Raw genomic sequence first — 19918 nt, 5'->3', positions numbered from 1 at the left:
GATTCCTCATAGCAGAAGAAAGAGACAGAGGGAGGGAGAGGGAGAAAGAGAGAAAGAGAGAAGCCCTCTTTGGAAAACAGATACATCAGTGTGCCTGTATAGTGTACGACATTGCTGTGAGTTAATCAGTTGGAAAATAAAACGGTGGGATTCTAATAAGTCATTTGTCAATTTTTACAACCCCCAGACACATTGATCCATGGGGATTAATGAAGATGCCTGATATTGTTGTAGATATGAACAGGGGAGATGGTGGGGACAGTAATCAGTCATGTTGGGGATTTGTCCTACCTCGTTTTCTCTTCCTGGGTAGTCACTCCATACGGGGGCTCACTTCATCTGAGAAGGAGAGCAAAGGAGAAACATTAAAAACCCAGACACTGATTATACCGGTGTATATGCATACACATACATGTTCTCGAGAAATCCATACATTTACCCAACTCATCTAATCTCCAGAGGTTGACATAATGTAGCAAGCCTCCAGATGATGCAAAGGAAAATGTGTATTTTTGTTCACTCCTGTCCTTTTGATATACAGTATAAAAGGGCCACAGATACCCAGGCCCGACATCACAGCTGGGGGAGAAGGGTTAGCAACAGAGGGGGGGGGGGGGGGGGGGGGGGGGAGGCAACAGGAAAGCTATAGTGTGTTAAGCCCATTGAAGCATGCAGAACAGTTGTAGAGTTCAGTTAACTATGTCTGTGCATGTTTCAGCAGTTTGCCAGTAAGAATTTACTAATATCAGAATTAGTTGAAAATAGTAACAGCTTCCTCTCCTGAGATGGAACTGACACAGTCTTGCAGGATTAAAGAAATCAACAAATCAGTGTTTCATGAAACCTGAGTGGCAGAATAAGCAGGGATTAAACTATCTCTGGGTTAAAACTTGGTTTCGATAAGGAACATAACTGACGGCCTGAGGTAGGCTACATTAATGCTGTGAAAAGAAAAATAAATGACTAAAATATGAAGTTGAATACTGCACCTATATGTCTTTCTGTTATAGGCAGAAAAGCGCAGTGTCTTATATGACATCCATTAACCCAGACACGGTGTTACACGAGGACAGAAACTGACTTTGGCAGAACCAGTTGAGTCACTCTTAAATCCTCTCAAAAGTTTCCTAACCTTGAGAGCCCATGCATCCCCGAAAAAGTAATAATAATTCTAACCTGATCTTCCTACTTATTTTATATCTCCCCTCAGCAACCTAACTTATTCTCGGCAACAGTGCAGTTATTAATTCATGAGGCACTAATTAGTTCTTTGTTTAATTTTGTGTTAAACAGACTGACCGGAATGATAACGACTCGCGCTGTAGCGCTTCGGTCCCATGCCACTCCTGTTTGCTACAACAAGGGAGCATCGTGCGACTAGCATGATGAACCCAATTCCCTTCTAAGTTGCACTTCATTAAGTCAAAATGTGACAAGGAGCTTAGAGGAAGAACTGGCAGATCTGATCATACATAACAATGCAGGCCCAGTAAGTTTGAGGGGGGTGTGGGGGTGCTGGTGCGGGAGGTAGTGTGGGGGGGTAGTGGATTCCAGCATGCATGTTGATAATTTTCTATTTTTAACCCTTGGGGGCCGTCTTTCATTTTCCTTTAATTGTTTTTGTTCAGAGCTGCAGTGTCCTCTTTTTAAATTGCAGCTCCTATCAACTCCCCTGATCAACCCCCTGTGCAACATTGCAGGCAGACAAGTAAACAACAGGGTTGCCCTTTTCCATGATGTAGTGCAGATGCTCCAGTAAAATGGGTGACACTTTCATCAGGGCACATGCACATATTTGCAGTATACTGTATGCGCCACGTCAAAAGGAATAGTTGCGTGACATGTCAGAGGTGCAGCAATGACAATGAAAATGAACTAAAAAAGCTTCAGTTTTTGGCCTTGTAAGTTGAAAAACCTGCTGAGTGAAGGCAGAGTTAACTGATGTTCATTCTCATAATGTGAGAAAGTGTCAATGTGATTGCATCTGCCCATCATTTACATACCTTTCTTCAAAATGTATTCAATGAGAATCTCAGAGAGCTTTTATCTTCTATAGAGCTGGTGCCAAGTTGTTTGTCTGGAGGCTTAGAATGAATTGTCCCCAAAAAGTTCAGTACTCTCTAAATAAGCCAAACCTTACATACTCAGGTATGACACAGCAGATTATGCTTTTACTTGAGACATTGTGTGAATCTCCAGAGAAGTGCTGCAAATATGAGGTAAACCACTCAATAAACTCACATCATTTATTTGAGGCAGATTGCACTTTTGTCTGCAAACTGGGGGATTTTATTTTGTTTCCACTGCAAATCATCAGCTGACAAGCTCCGCTAAGATGTTTAGCCTCACCAAGTATCTTCCCAATGGCTGAAGATATGATAAAATCAAAAAGCAGACAAGTAATTACACTGTATAATAGGCAAGATTGGCATTTTCAAAATCATTTTCATGTGGATGGAAATGACATTGCATAGACTATTCTGTATTCACTGGTGCAGATAAATAAACAAGGCATGGAGAAGAAGGGGGGCATACAGAACGCACAGCACAATGGCAAGCAGGTCAGTAATTAGAAACTCTGTTTGCACAGTAATAATTTTAATATATTCATCAGGAAACAGAGCATGCCTAGCATGATAAAATCCCATCAAGGAACATATCCCGACTGCCTTAACCTTTTAAACAGGCTGGCAGCACATTGTTGAGACGCGGAAAAAACTAAATAAATACATACACAGAAGTTATAATAAGATGCAGCTACACCCATCCCTATAGTTTAACATCTCAACACGACCAGCTGTCACTATTCCAAGACAGGTATGTGTAAGCCTCTTTGTTTTGCTTAAAATCGTATATACTGATCAGTACGTGCAGAAAAAATGCGTTTCTGAAGCTTTTGACCTCCGTCATCAAATTCGAGCAGGCTTAAGCCCTCAAACACTAAAACACGTTTAGCTCTGATTGCTTGAGTGTAAAGAGCAACACATGTGTGTAACCTTGTTTGTTATTGAAGGTGGCAGTGATGATGCTATGGAAATTATTGCAAATTGCTTAAAGGACTCCTGACATGCAAAAACCTTGACCTCACGACGCCATTTCCCCAAAGACGGAGGAATGCGTAATTGTTAGAGGAATTCAAGGTGGAGCACAAAGGTAATCACTGCACACATTTTCTACAGAAGTGAAAAAACTCAAAGCAAATCATGTGTGAAATGTATGGCTGATTGCATATTTTAATGCGATAAACACGTTGATGTGACAGGCTACAGTGAAAATATTTGAAACCTAAAGTTAGTAAAACAAGTTGTACTACACCCACAGTGCCTCATTTATTACACATTTAAAAACAGGAAGAGAGAAAAAGGCACTTGACTGAACAGTTTAAAATAATAATCCTCTTTGCTCTAATGACTGCCAATCTATTGTCTGCGTTTCCTGGTTTCATTTCCCACACAAACTGAGAAACATACAAGTTTACGTGACCTCATACTACATGTAACAACCTCTAATTACATGAAGTGGAAGCCGCAATAAGAAAACACTTCTCAGCGAATAGGTCTGTACTTTGTGTCTTCTGACTTTGTGAACGCAGTGCAGAGAGAGAAACTGACCATTAACTCATGAATGCTTGACAGCAGCAGGCCCCTTTTTGTGCTGTCACTTCTGGCTCCTATTCTCCCTTATCCCCTAGGAGAGGGGCTCGAGGGCAGCTACCTCCACAGTCCCTCCGTCCCCTCCTCGCCTAATTTTTGTTGTCCAGCCCTTTGAAACCTCAATCTCATGCAGAACCAAAGAATGGTGATCCATGTGCAACAAGTGCCGGTGCCATGGAAACCCCCGTTTTCCCCCCAAAATATTCCTTTTTATCCCTTTTGAAGACCTGTCACCGGGCAGAGCAGGCATCACACGACCCCGGGCCAAGCCATGACAAAGCCTATGTTCTGCCTGCTTCTTGATTGATTAAAAAAGACTTTTGAGTAAAACCATGTTAAAGGACACAAAAAGTGACAGACAGAAGAAAGGCCCTTTGGGATGGCCCAATCAGACGCGTTCCCTGGTAGTATCAGCACAGACAAAAAGAACAATATCATAATCAACACGAAGGAAGGGTCAGGATAAGCATGAAACTGGACAACAATGGTGATTACGATAGTGATGGAAAAAAAGTTATGGATCTGGTAGATAGGTTACATAATTATCATTAAACCACGTGCAGTCATTTGAATTCTTTTTTAGTCCATGTTACATACTTATTTATTTGACTTGTGTACCTCCTGTTGTTATTGCACTGTCCCTTTGCTGCAATAAAACCGAAAAAATCCCCATTGTGGGACTAATACATCTTATATTATCTAATCAGTATATCTTAAGAGTATCATTGTTTTCACTTTCATGGGGAGTGTGATTTTCCCCAAACTGCACTTTTATTCAGACAAATCATTACTGTAACTGTTTACAGAAAACTACAAACTTCTCCAACATGCATCTATATAATTACAAATCCATTCAAACTGTGTGGACCTGAACATATCGACTTCCTTTTTTTGATTAAGGACACTCCGCACGGCCGATTCCAATGACAGCATATTACCTAGACATATTCACACTATCCTATACATCTGGATTATTACGGATGCTTTTTGCATTAGGTTCCTGCCACACTTGAGAGAAATTATACATGAAGTGTTGCTGTGTTGTTGTTATGTGTGGTTCACGTGTGATATGGGATCAATATTCTATGCATCGGACATTTTATTCCTCCAGTTGACCTAAGTGACAGACCATTTAAAACAGAGAGAAGCTGGCTCGGCTACTCTGCACAGCTCCAAAGGGAGACCACATTATTAATTTATCTCAAAAGCACAGGTCGATATGAGCAGCCTATTGCTTACATGTTTTCTTTTTGTTTGCAGTTTTGGTGTAATATACACTGGCTTTAAATATCTGGCCAACATCTGTGATTTGATAGTGGAAACACGGATGTCAAACAGGATAGAAATGAGTTGTGTGAAGATCTTTGTTATATCGTGCAGTAAAACCGGAGATACTTTCGGCAGCGTTAAAGAAAGAAAGAGGCTTCTGTCTCTTTGTGTAGAGATGAGCAGGAGATATTTACCAAGACGATGGGGAGGGGTAGGGGGGGTGTCGAGAGGAGGAGAGGCATTAGAAGCGTCCACACATAAGCAATTAGTATTCTAGATCCTGATGGTTGGAAACACAAAAAGGCCTCACCAAATCCCCACGGCGGAGGTGTCAGACGGAAAATGACGAAAATCTGCTCCTTGACAGGGAGTCATTTATATTTTAGCTTCGTTCCATTATCTTAACGAATCCATCATCAGCCAATGCAATATTAACAGCAGAAAATCAACTCATTAGATCCAGGGGGATTTAATCAAGATTGCAATCATGTATGCGGTTCCTGGAGAGTTGGCTTCTTCGTGTTTTTTTCTTTTTGGTCCTTTCCACGTAATTGCCGCATCTCAGATCTTAATAAATTATTCTCGATCTGAGATTGATGCCTTTTTTTCCTTGCCTCTCACGCCATGCACTCACTGTCTCCAACTATAATATTTACCATAAACATTATTATGTCATGGGCACACAGTTTAAAATGGCCTTTAGCTAACTCGCAGAAGTAATTGGCTTCTCCATTTCTCTCCCGTTTCCTTGCTAATTGCCTAGCGATATTGCTAACCAATCCCTCAGAAAGGAAGAAAGAAAAGGCCTCTTTTGCACACGCTGGGATATGTTGTTAAGATTTGTCCACCTTTATATGGAGATGTAGAAAGATTTCCCTGTGTTTGATACTGCTTAACAAGACATGCAAGCAGATGAAAGAAAAATCCACTTTTGATATGTAAAACTTTATGTGAAACCCTGCCATCAGAGAGAAAATAGAAAGAGCTCACATTTCAGGTGGAGATATTTTTGTCTTGTTTCTCAGAAAAACGCTTAGCAGAAAGGGAGATGCACTGATAACCGCCAGAATTCATCATTTATCAAATGGATGTTTTTCCGGGCAAGAGAACAAAGGCTCTGCCCTATCCTGTAACTGTACATGTTCTTGTGCATAACTAACATTAATTATGTACACTTCATTTTATATAATAAACGTTTAACAAAAATGTATTTGTATAAACACAAGACATGTTCCATTGAGTCTGGTTACTCAGTTCAAAGTTACTTACAGTACAGTACTGTGCCTTCACATACTATTGCTAATGATATATCTCGGTATTACTGACATGGGAATTGCAAAATGAACTCTCTTCAAATGTGAGAAGGATACCAGAAGTCTAACATCTATATCACATGACGGAGCTGAGGGGAAAACAAGTCGTCAACTTTCACACTGCTCCTCAAGCTGTAACTTTAGATTATCTCAGGGGCAAAACCGAATGTCAATTATATATATTTTTTATGGCAGTGAAGGGATATTGGACCAAGAGGGCTCTTTCACAACAGGATAAAAACATGCTAAAAAAAGATAATGTTGAAATAGTTGATAGGGCCACAGAGCACAGCTCACGGACCTCTTTAAGTTGGGAGAAGCAAACTTTCCCTAGAGCAGTCTGATCATTCCTCCTTCCAGTCAATTATCCAGCTAACAAACCACACATCTAGAACTGCTCTTAGTTGTTTTTACATAAAATGGTCACAAAATCAATGTTTGTACAAATACAAATAATGTTCTCCTTACATTTTCACTTTTCACTTTTTTGAGATATTGCATGGGAAAAGGTGTCCTTTACTGTAAATACATATGTTGTACTTCCTTCACATTACACAGTGGCTTATCCATGTGTTGTATCCGGCCAAGCGAGACAATAGTGGCTGCTTTTTGTTTTTAAGTACAGGCTAAGTGTAGCAGAGCAATAAACATTATTCATAGCAGAGATGTGCTCGTGCGTTCTTTAGTCAATAACTTTTCTATAGTATTAACACAAGAAGACATTTTTTAATTGTCAATTATGTGAAAAGTTATTTTGTGTGCAGCTCTTTTTATTGATTCACAGTCCGCTCACCATTCTCTGCACCTTTCTCTTTTTTGTGTGGCAACGGGGCTTCTTCCCCTCACAGACAGGATTAACTCCTAACATGTTCAACATGATCCAAAAGTGTAAAAACTGTCAAAGAGACCTTTAATCTGCCTATGGAACAAAGCCTTTTGTACAAGGACTAACCTGACCTTGTCACTGTGAGTTTAACTTGCTGTCTGTTAGGCGATATAAAGCCCTCGCCAGCCCTGCTCCACTCCCTCCCTCTAAGTCTTCTTCTCTCTCTTTCTCCTTTTGCACAGAATCGGAGTAGCTCCAGCACCAAATGCTGTGTTAATCCCCGTTTCTCTGAGATGGCCAATAGTAAATCCAAGCCCTCTGTAAACCAATCTCAGAGTTTTTTATCTTGATTTATTAGATTACGAGTCCCGGGTCCCTGAGCCCATGCAACACATACTAATCCTAATCGGAATAGACAAGTATTAGCCCAGTTCAAGGGGAGCTAAACAGCAGCGGTGGCCAACTTTCAGTAAGAGGGAAACTACGAGCTTATAGGCTCGATGGGGCTTTTTCTCCGTTTTCCTTTTTTCTCCACTTACATTAGCAGAATGAGTGTGTAATTAAATACATAAATCCTGACACACAAACCCTCAAAAGACCTAAAACCACTGAGCCCCGTCCAGTTTGGCTTTCTTTTCCCTGCACAATGAAGTTACTGAGCCAAGCCCAATCATTTGTATTTTTCTCAGATTTTTAACAGTGAGCAAGACAAACATGAAAGTCCCATTGAAAACAACTGCAAGAATTAATTTTACATCTCAGTGAATTCAAGGCAGTGTTGTCAAATTATAAGCAACAGGGCTACGTAACTAATTTCCCTTGGTCCAGAGACTGTTATAAATCACTTTTCATCTGTGATAATAAATCGCATATAATTAGAAAGGTGTCTGTACTCAGTTTGCCTTCTGTGGGCAAACTGAGGCCACCGAACCGTCAGAACTGGTCGCATTATTGTAACTAAAACTGAAACCAAAATGAAAGGATAGTCTTGAGCATATTGTAAATTGCTAGTCTCACACCGCTTTTAACCAATCCAGCCATTGCGGATGGCAACTGGGTTAGGCTGGATGGAGTCCATGTGACACTTGAGGCCAGGGCTGGGGAACATTAAGAAGTGTCTGCTTGTACACTAATGCTGGTGGCAGCTGTTAGTCTGCCAAAAAGTGCAGCAGCAAGGATATCCTGAAATACTATTGAAAACCACTAAACCTCCTCCTCACTGATGTAAAGCTATACAGCTGCTCGGCGCCAGCACAATCACTGATCAATCTGGGAAAGTTACAAATGGAGCTGTGTTGGTGGACTAAATCTGCTGCTTTTCAGCTTGGAAGGTCAGAGTGGTGATCGCATGAGGGAGGTTAGGGTTTAACAACGCACAGTGGTGTTTTTGAGAAAGTGTGTACAGCAGCCACGGCACACACAGTTAATGCCTTTTTATTGTGTGTCTGTGTACTGTAAGTGTGTGTGTCTGGTCATGTATTTCCCTGCTGGAGTAGATTTTGGCGGCATCACCTCGGCGCAGAGGTTGCCTCTGCCCACTGCCCTGGGGGGTGACAGGGGAGCTAAGGGAGATGTGACAGCAATGTCTGCTCCCTGTATGTGTTTGTTTGCCCCTGAAAACGAGACACCGGTTTCACTCCAGCCCCCTGGGCATGTTTAGCTCAGACTCCACCGCATCGCCTTCATCTGATACAAAGTGGAAGTCCACACGATAATAATATGTATCCACTCTTGTGGGGTGAAAGTGGATACAAATACACTGCAGAGCATGAAAAAATGCCATTGATTAATCCCTTCACTTTTCAGTTTCAGACATGCACTGAAGATAGAAGAGATTGAAGGATGATTTCTCTACATTTGTTACTCGGTACTACAAATCATTATACAATAAATGGTGTCAGAACAACACAGCATATTTTATAGTAATGTCACCATAAAAAAGGCTAATACAGCGTGTAAGGTATTATGTGATGAGAAAAAAAACTATGATCCAGTGCTTTTGTACGCCAAATAAAAGTGAGGAATGGATTTCCTTTGCTCTTGTGTTTTGTCCTTAGACCTAAGTGTCACCAAGTGTACTTTGCAAGGAATATTCATTTCCTTAGGAAGGCCTCGTCAGCCTTGTGACCCAATCCATATCCATTCTGTCCTGTCTGCCCTCCCAAGTCCCTGCCTCTTTTCTGTAAGTGGCAGATATTTCACCTGCCTATCAGTTTCCCTTTAAACGTGCTGGTATATGCAGGAAAGGCGCCCATATAGGGTCACTGACTGTCCTCTACGAGGCCCTCTTTCAAGCTACTATCTTTCTGGCTCTTCCTCCCCCCCCTCCTCATCTACTTTCACTCAAATTACAGTCTGTAGAGGTCGCTGGTAGAAATGGGTTCAACGGGCTGATTAACTTTGATTTAATTTTACATATTACCGAGAAGCCTTACATGGCTCATGATTTAAAAAGCGAACAATATGCCTTCGAATTTATATTTATAACGGGAAATAGTAGCTGTTTTTTATTTTCCCTCACTGTCTGGATGACTAAAGAGCGTACCGTATTCGCAGGAGTACGTTTTTGTATGCAACCCACAGCAAAATCCAGTTTACCACCAAATAATGGGAATCAGATGGTTTCCATGCAGAAATGTACAGCTGGAAGGAAAGCAGCTGCTTGGATGTGAGGAAGGTAGGAGGAGGTTAAAAGGAGTCAATGGAGGCTAAAGAGACAGCAGGTCTACTGATGACAGAAAGAGTGGCCAGGGACTGCAGTTCAGGACTTCTGGAAACCACATCAAACAGACTATGGAGCGCTGCCAAGAGGAACACACAACAACTGTTGCAACAAAAAAAAGGGAGGGCAGAGAGGAGGAAAGGGAGGGGGGGGCCAAATGAAAAAATGATAAAGCTTTAGTAACAAACCCCAAAAGGTATGTTACAGAATCAGAGGGAAATGAAGATTAAGCCATTCTTGTGGTGTTGGTCTTGCTCTGTGCTTGTAAGTAAACTAATCCATACAATTATTAAATGTAGTTCCATCTATATTTGTTATAAACTTTAAGTCTGTTCCATGGTGACTGTTCTTTCTCTCCGTTCCTCAGTTACTTCATTTTCCACCGTTTTCCTAGAGTACTATTTCACAACCCCCCGAGGACAGGTGGGAACTTGCTTCTTTAAGTCAAAAGTCTGTATGAGCGTATAAACACAGACGGCTTATATGGATGTGAATGTAAGTTCATGGCTCGTTCTTTGAGTTGTTAACAGTTTTGGACTTCTTTCTCTATTTTTCAATACTGTCTTGCAAATTAATTGATCTAAACTCATTAAGTTTACTCAATAATGACAATAATCATTAGTTACATGGATAATAGAGAAACTGACTAGTTTGGTGCTGTCTATTCACCTCTTATTTCTAAGCGTTAGAAGCTTTCTTTCTTATGTTATGCTTAATGTTAATCCCTAAAAGTTTGTTTATGCATCAGAATTTGAAAACAACATTTTTCACAACTTTCCAAGAAAGACTACCAAAAAGATAGTCGATAACATAATCAGCAGATTGATTGTGAACAGAAAACAGTTGTTATTAGTACCCTTGAGCACATCAGTAAATATTGTGACTCTCCTGTCAGGACTGAGGTTCTGTCACCTCTGCATTCGTGTTGTCTGTACTGTATGCATGGTTCTGTACAAACAACAATAGAGCAGTTCAATGTGAGTTTTGGCTCAGGCTGCCACATATTCCTGCCAACTCGTGCCCAGGAACAAAGAGAATAATGAGACAGAAAGAAAAACAAAGGATTACTTACGCAATGGCCTCATTTTCAACATAAATGTTTTAAAAGCTAATTTGAGATTGAAATTGATGCACTTGTGATTTACCATATGGTTCCACATGAATGAGTTTAAGGTGTTCCTTTAAAAAGAGAAAAACTGTCTCTATCTCTCAGTGTTTCCACAGGGGCCCCGCTCTCAGGCCTATCGGGAGCTGCCACTTGTTCAGCTGAGCACCTGACTAATACCCACAATAATGTCACTTCTATATTTGTATCCTGCTAATCTGCTCTCAGGCTCCAATCTTTTCCACTTTCTTGCAAATTTATCACAAGGCTGAAAGACCGCTGCCAGATCCTAAGTGCCTCACCCTTTTAAATTAAATAGTGGCATTTGTGATAAAGCCACTAAATTCCTTATCTAACTGCCCCCAAGTGTCTTTCAAGCCAAAGTGTCACTCTTCCTAAACTGGAGCACTTGTGACGCCATCCATCCCCACCCTGCTGACAGACACACAAACACACACATGCACGCACGCACGCACGCACGCACGCACACACAGACTGTCAGTTTTCTTGTTCTTTTCAAGGACAGAATCAGGTCAAAAATAGAACAAAACACAAGTGAGGTATGTTGTGGAACAGACAGGCGCTATTTACCAAGTGCACGTATAAATAGACAGAGTTGTTTCCACTCACACTGTATTTAAATGTAGTTAGCTTGTTCAACTTTTATTACTATCCTAATATAAAAGAGACATGTGTGGGAAAAGCTTCAACATGCTTCACTACCAATTACGTGGGAAGTTACTCAATCACTCAGGTAATGTGCTTCTATAAGCCTGGGGCAATGGCACAAGATGTCTGTGGATGCTAGAACATTGTCCCACATTAACTAATACAACTACACCCAGTTTCCAAGTATTCAAACCCTTTTTTTTTTTTATTGTCTTTAAAGTTAAGCCTTCAGCCAAAAACTCTGTCTAAGGTTATGCTGTCCTGTGCCGGGAATCAAAGGAACATTGACCTGCCGATCAGTTTTTTGTTAACTTCCTTCCCATTGTGGATCCATGTCCTAATAAGGCACTATCTGAATTCGGGGGTTATTTTGAGTTTGCGTGATAATGCTCACTCTAACTTTGTCCCTCTTTAGAGATACCAACAGGAGGCAGGCCAGGAAACTTTCAGAGAATAGAAGTTTGATCAGATAAAAAGGGAGCGCTTAAGGGACTGAGAAACTACTACAAATGCTACCACTACTAATACTAGTTGTAACACACATTGTCATTGTATTACATATCATATTGCACACTCAACACGTTTCAAAAAAACATTCAGTAGCTGTTTCAGCCTTTTTGGCACATACTGCACATCTATAAGCACATTAGCACATAGTGAGAAGCAGAACCAGTACTAAAACAGTTTCTGTCAAACTGAACATTATCTTGAGTTCCTCTATATGCTTTTCATTGTCACTGCTGTTGTTTTCATGCATGTGTTTTTGCCTTTTCTTCAGTTTCTAATCTGTTTTTGATATGGTGAGATGTGACTTCCTACCCAAGCCTGTTCCATTGTTTTCCTACATTTTAAGAGGAATGAGGTTAAAACAAACTGTTCCTATGTAGAAGGTCAAACAACATTGTTTATGAAAGTAAGAAAATGAGACTAAAGGTAACCAACAGGGTATTCCTGTTCCCGAGCCAGGCCCTATAAACACCTCTCTGTTGCTCTATAATTAAGAGGCAACATCTTCACTTTGGCTCTGTGGGCTCCTTGCAGTGATACTTCCTCCTAATCTCAGTCTCCTGTGTTTATTTATCAGTTTTCACATTTGTACGCTGAAGGACTCCTTGATTATTTAGACAAGACACAGGAGTATTTCCTGGGCCAACAGAGTGAAATCTCTGATGCAGGGATCCAAGCTGGCAGCTTACTTAATGCTTGACCCCTGACCTCTCCTGGGTAATAATGCCTCCATATCTATCCTCACACACGTAGCGCCACAGAACAATCACATATTCAGATGCCTGGAGAGCTTTCACAAAGCCGTGAAAAACACTGTTGAATATCCAAGCCGTGTTAGAAAAGGCTTTCTATTATTAGTGACTCTTTAAAAGTGAGCCAACATATTCAACACTTTATCAAACATTTAATTAGTCACACACAAATTTAAATATTTTGAGTTCAACCCGGTGTGAAGTTAGAAAACACTTCCCATGATACAGCCCATGACCTTTGTAAAATATGTAACTCTCCCTTGCTTTCTTTTCTCACAGAGCCAAAGGAAATCAGCATTTTAAACTTAAAGCAGCGCTTCCACAGATCCAGATTGCCCTCTGCTTAACATCTCTGGCATTTTTACATTTCTTCCACTCTTTTCAACACATTCGCCCCCTCAGCTGTTCCCCCCTTTAGTCATAGTCATTTCACACAATTCATACAATCTGCCACAAAGTCATGAAAGCAGCAACTGCAAGCTGAGAACTGCTTGCAAAAATACAGGGCTCTCAGAATAGATAAATTAAATCTCTGTTAACCAGCTGCCCTCCCTAAATCACTCCCAACCCCTTCAACAAGTGGTCACAAGCTGGGGCAAAGCAGTCTCTTTCAATAGCACATGACAACCACAAAAGAGGATTCTTTTAGATTCCAAAACTGATTGCTCAAGTTTTACAAGTAAAAACTGGGCTGAATCTGTATCTTTGAACATAATTATAGTATGTCCTTGTATCATCCTTCCTGTTGGTTAAGTAACCGCTTACTGCCCCGCATACATTCCTAGGAATTAAACAAAAAACATTCTCGAGGAGGGGAAGTGGGAGGTTTTGTCAAAGCTTATTTTCAGTCAATATTTCAGGACTTCAGCTTTTCTGAGAGAGGAAGCGGACTGAGAGCACACATAAGCACAAAGTCAGACATTCCCCATATTTCACATATACATCACAGTATGGGGGTTCACATGTGGAAGGAAGTTTCAATAAACTGGGAGGTTTAGCACTGTAAAGAATCTGCTTGTTTTCTTTTTCATGTTTTGTTGAGTGAGACTGAATCCCACAACTGCACGGCCTGCCAAAGTGATTAGGTTTTTACTGTGTTGGCACTACTGCCTCAGTTTCTGCAGAGCAGTCCCAAACACTTCATCTCTGAAGGCCCCAACATACACTTGTAGCCACAGTGCACGAGCGAGCATAAGTTGCCAGAGTTACTTAACATGTGCTGCTATGAGCTTGCCAGATTTTCAACCAGCTGCTAATATTGGAGCATTTTAGCTTTTTGGGAGATTGATCAAATAAGCTCAGCAAGCACAGTGTAATGGTGTCACTGTGAGTGGAATGAATACGCCCTTTGAAATAAGATATGAATTATGATACGATTGAAGTGATAACATTGTTACGCTATATCTGCCTTTAACCAAAACAAATAAGGATAACATTTTCTTAAGGTAATTTCAACACTGCTACTTTAAAAAGAAGGAAAAAAAGACGTCACAGAAACATTTTTCTATTCATGGAACATTTAAAAAGTTTCCTTCGTCCACAGCTGCCTTCCACTTAAAGACAAAATATCTACTTTTTTAAGTGTCTGTGACCAGCATACCCAGAAGCCACTGCACAAGCTGCTTTGCTTTCACACAGTGGTCAGACTCACCTGGACAATAACTCCTCAGCAAACCCAGGGATGGTCTCTGAAATCCCTACAATCAGGCTGCAGATAAATAGTATTTTGTGTTGCATTGTCTACTGCCTCTATTCTGGTAATCTAATGTGTGCAACATGCTCTTGGTCACCTTGACTTTGGTTGCCATAGTGCTCAACACAAACATATCCCCACCCAGAAATACACCAAATAAGGCTTGGGGGAAAAATCTCATAATCAGACGGCACAGAGGGAGAGGCAGATATAACCTTAAATATATTGCAAACAGGTCAAAGCTATTCCAGTGTGTACATATACGTGTGCGAGAGGTTACTGGTGACACACACGCACACAGTCTGCCTAATTAGTATACAACAATAATTGTCCTAAGCTCAGCTATTGTTGACTCAAAGAAAATGATAATTGCATGAGCATCAACAGAAAATAAATTGAAGTTCTTTAGAATAGAGAGGTCTTTCAGGACAAGTGTGTTTGTACTGAAAATGACCTTTAAACACCTTCCTCCAACACAGAGGAATCAGGCTACAAGAAGCCAGCCGTCCTGTCTAGCTGTCGACCCCGGCAGATGTGAGTTCTGAAGAGTTCAAAATAATTCTGCACGGGGGCACCGCCATTTACATAATCCTCCAGATATATTCCCCTGCAACCTAATCAAATTATTCACAAGTCTAGCCCCTAACTATGTAGACCCCGCGATACACAGCCTTTCCATTAGCAGCATGTGAGCCTTAATCGTATCGAACCAACCAATGTCACTTTTCCCTTTAGAATGGCCATGGAAAACAAAGCACGGTTGTGTCTGACAAACAAAGATTTCAGACAAACAACGTCTTTCCCCCCCCTTGTCCACTTTGTTTGGCATTTCTCATTGTCCTGGGATTTTATTTACTTTAAAAGAACAGAGCGCACTCAGAGAGAGAATTTTATCAGTGGAAGTACACAATCTTAGGACAATAGGACATTATGTTCAAATGATGCTTTCAAGGGAAGTTGGTTGTTGTAGTAATTAGCAGAGCAGAGTTGGAGCTATTGAGAATAACTTTGAAAGACAACTGCAGATGACACGAGGGATTTCCGTAATCATGGGGTTAGGTTCCCCCCAGGGCCTAATCCGAAAAGGAGATAAACAAAACTGCTGATTCAAATACAAGTACGATTTATGCAATGATAGAATTTACAAGCTTAAAAATATGGATGTGTTTTACTTGGTAAAATTACTGATTAGTAATATTTGCGGCACATTCATACAATGTCCATGTTGCTGTGTTTACAGGTTGTTTATTTTATTCCATAATTAAACCTTGACTTAAGTTGGATAATTCAAAAAAGCTACACTGCAATCTTCTATTCAGTTTCATAGCACCGCAGATCTAGAATAAACTTGAGGTCTGCTCCAACGCTTTGTTCTTTTGAATTGAGTCTTAAAACTTTTTCTGCCTCTCCCAAAGTCCTAAAAAGATGTTGCATTCTTATATTTCGGCACATCTTAAATCATTTTAGTCTTCTTTACTTATTTTCTTATGAAGAGCCTTTTTGTTTTATATGTTTATGGATATGTAAAGCAATTTGAAATACCGTTGTATCTGAAAAGTGTTATATAAATACATTTGCCTTGTCTTATATTTTTACATTTCTCAAAAACAGAAGGTCATTGATTCTGAAAAGGACACGAATAATAACCTTAATATTCACGTTTGATGTCACTGCTTCTTTTTCTCTGCATCAGACTGCAGCATTGTGTGTGTGTGTGAGGAACATCATCCCATTGTTAATCAGTGTGTTGTTGCTTTGTGTTCAATCTGCTTCCAGGGGGTAAAGGGTTAATGGATCAGCCAAAGTTTACATCCCATACGCGGTCAATTTTCAATGACTTCTTTTCCCACATTGAAATAAACTATTTTATGTCTCCAAATATGCAGATCATTTTGCTTAATGAAAGATGCTTGACGTCTCAGATCCAATTAATATGCAAATGCGAGTGAGGATTTATTTGTGACATTCTGTATGGGTGAGAGAAAACAAAAAGGCTTCTTAACAGTAACACTAATTGCTGTGACTGATTGTCACATATCATCATTCACTCTGAATCTTCTAAATACCAAGATTCTGATAAAACATTCTCATATGCACATGGTTAGACGCATTTGTTTGTTAGTTTGTTGTGTTGCTGTAAAATGCATCATGTCTTATTTTGGTCATGATGAGAGGAGGAACACCGTCCACAGTCTTCTGTCTAAATGTGGGAAATAAAATATATTTTGTAGTTTAACTTTAAGTAAATCATATATTTGCCTATATAAGAGTTCATGTTCCCGCTGCTTTCAGTATGTTTAAGTGGTCCTTCAGTTATTTTTGGTACACTTTACTTCATATACTGACCTGACATTGAATAACATAATCAAATGTATGCTACTATAGTTCCTTTTTCTGATTAGCCATTACAGCTTTTTAAAACAACACTGTGAAAGGGCTGCACTCGCACAGTAGTAATGCCCACATTAAGTGTCACATATACAGATTTTATGGCTTTCACATGTCCCATCTCTATTTCGACTCCTCAAAATGGCAGACTAATGCAATTCATCTTTGACGTGAAAAACCTTCAATCAGTGATGTATTTATCACTGTAAAATAAAATCAATAATGTAACTCAACTATTAAAATCCTTTAATGGATGAAGCAATATACTTAGCTGTTTGCATCATCCTCAAGCTTTAATGCCCGAGGCACTATACCGAATAGGGCTTACATTTCAAGAACCGTAAAGCGTGACTGACACCTATTGTGAAATATTGCTTCAACATACAATATATTAAATTGACTTATTTGTCAAAGGCAGGATCTAAACAAACAGTGATCACTGATCCAGCACTTCATAATGCGTAAAATGAGAAGATAAGTTCCGCGGAAATGTTGGCTTGCCAAAAAACTGACAAGAATTCTGCTCAATAGGATAATGCTATATTTAACTTCCAATGTACAGATTAGCCTGAAACGCACTTGAGTAGCTGCTTCATCTGTACAGGAGAGCACATACTACATGTTCCGCATTGGACAACCTTTAGCCATTTTATATAGCTTTGAGGGGAGCGATGATTTAGTGCCCTCCAATCCAGAAACACTTCCTGGGCTGTAAAAACAACAATCAGCCTCTTTGGATTAAAAGGCCATATGTCCTTTAACAACAACCAAGACAAATAAAAAGATGCTGACTAGCAGTAGGGTGGGCAAGATAAAATGATCTACTGACATTGCCTCTAATGCTTTTAATCTTCTCGTGATATCTTTATAGCTTTTAACCTTGCTTTGTGAGGCTGACAATGCTTTGCTCGAGATATTTCTAAGAACTGCATTTGGATCTGGATTTGGAAGTATCTAAGAGGTTGTTTTGCCACGGATATGACACTGTCAAGGTCCTGATAATATAGAGTACAAATGTAATATCTTAACATGTTATCAATGCCACTGATGGAAACTGAAAGCATGCATCTAAGTTATGTATGTGGAGTAACAGTTCTTCAGAGATATTGGAAATACAGAAAGGACTGACCGTTTACGGAAAAGACGTCTTTGAAATCCAACTAAATTCTAGCATCTCGAGTTGTTAATCTGACTTTATACAATGATCCCGCACAGAAGTCGCACTGAAGTCTTGGTTAACTAAACTGGAACACCAGACACAAAAACACGGCAATACATTTAGTCTTTAATGGTACCTTCGAGCTTCAGATCCTGACCAACAAGGCATTCTTCAGAACTATCAGGAATTTAATCGTGATAGAAAAACGCTATTGGTGTTTTTGAACTCATACATCCCGAAAAGAACATAGTATGAGTTGAAGCGGATGAAAATCTAGACGTGACACCCCCTTGAAGAACAGTTACGCCCAACTCTCAGAAGGTGCTAAAATGTGGCTAAAAGCAGTGATCGTAGTGAATTTGACGGTTTTCTGCGATGAGGCTCATTTGCATAGAAAGGGGCCAATTTTGCACCAAATGTATGCATATTGCCTAATTGAAATATGTGCAAATAGCACCGGAGCACCTAGACGCTATTTGATTGGTAGCGCAGATCGGGTTGAGTTTCACCTTATGCAGTTGATTTGAGGGTTATGCAGTCACGTCTTATTTTTAGAGGTTTAGCGGTTGCAAAAGCTGCGCAATCCTTTAGTGAAATCATAAGTGAGGGTTTGATATGAAAATATTTAGTGACAGGTTTGGTTGCATTTCAGCTCTAAAATAATATGGGTGTCCGGTTTCTTAAGCTGCTCCTGTATGAGAAAGTAAAATGAGGCACTCAGATTTACATGTCAGCAAAACGACTGTACAGTGCATGTACATGTGCAACAATAGATAGGCGAAACATATTCATACCCAAAGCTTAACAAGACTGTACAAAGTCTTGAGCAAACGTATTGCTTGTGTCTGAATCTGTCAGTGTTTGTGTGTGTACTTGATGTCTGTTTGCATGCCGACCTCGCCTCAGATTGCTGTTTGAGGATGTAATTGCTCTGCTCCTCTCCTCCTCGGAGTGGCCCAGGATGGATCTGCGCGGGCTGTTTAGCAGTCAATGGCCGGTGCAGATTGTAAACAGATCTCCCATGAATTGCGGGTTTAGCGGTTTTGTGAGTCTCCAAACAAGGTTCTACTGATAAGGCCATTCTCTGCCTGACAAAATCAGCCACTTTGCTGCAAGGGTGTGATTTGAGAGGTGCCAGTCAATGTGATTGACAGTATTAATCCCCCTCAGGAGCAAATAGGAGGAGAAAACAAACCAAGCCCTTATAGAAAACATGTCCCTGTTTAAATCCTACTTTGGGTAAATATTTCACCTATCTAACGGCACAGCCAAGAACACTGGAGGTTATTAGGGAATTAAGCTGCATAATTAACCACATTAATGTTTTGAAGATAAAAGATAACTGTCTTATGATAAATAAAAACACAATTCTGTTTGAGAACAAGATGACTTCCATAACAATATATTACAGGCAACGCCATGTAGAGCTTTTTACAGGAAAACTGATAATGAGAAGGATATCTACACATCCATGTTTACATCATAGGAACATAGAGGCTTGCACCTGCTAGTGTTTTCATTTGCTTTCCAGATTCATCCTTGATGTTTGTGCTTCTGTCCTGATTAAGAGGTGAGACAGTTGCACAGCTCTGACACACAAAGCACACTGTGACTTTTAAATTAAACATGAAGCTGGCCGGTAGGAAAGCAAGTCATCAAGAATGAAGCACACATATTAATTTTCAAAGACGATAATGGGAACATCTTGCCGACAGTGACGCTAACATACCTGAAGCTGACAGGGAACCCAAATTAAATACCACACTTAAAGGCGGTAAGACAAAAAGCCTGTTTTACGGACAGAATTTAAACATGGATACACCCTAAATACAATATGTACAGTATGGTTAAATAGAAATATT

General features: G+C 40.1%; 1 protein-coding gene across 3 annotated transcripts in view; it reads right to left on the bottom strand.

The window, feature by feature from the left end:
* Positions 1–19918, bottom strand: part of casz1 (castor zinc finger 1) — a 167718-nt gene that overhangs the window by 92067 nt on the left and 55733 nt on the right. For all 3 annotated transcript variants that reach the window (XM_034144708.1, XM_034144709.1, XM_034144711.1), the window contains one exon: positions 292–339. The gene's annotated coding sequence lies outside the window, so the exon portion shown is untranslated. The remainder of the gene's footprint in view (positions 1–291; positions 340–19918) is intronic.

This window comes from Trematomus bernacchii, unplaced genomic scaffold, assembly GCF_902827165.1.
Source record: "Trematomus bernacchii unplaced genomic scaffold, fTreBer1.1, whole genome shotgun sequence".
NCBI classification, from domain to species: Eukaryota; Metazoa; Chordata; class Actinopteri; order Perciformes; family Nototheniidae; genus Trematomus; species Trematomus bernacchii.
This window is presented reverse-complemented; position numbering and strand designations above follow the sequence as displayed.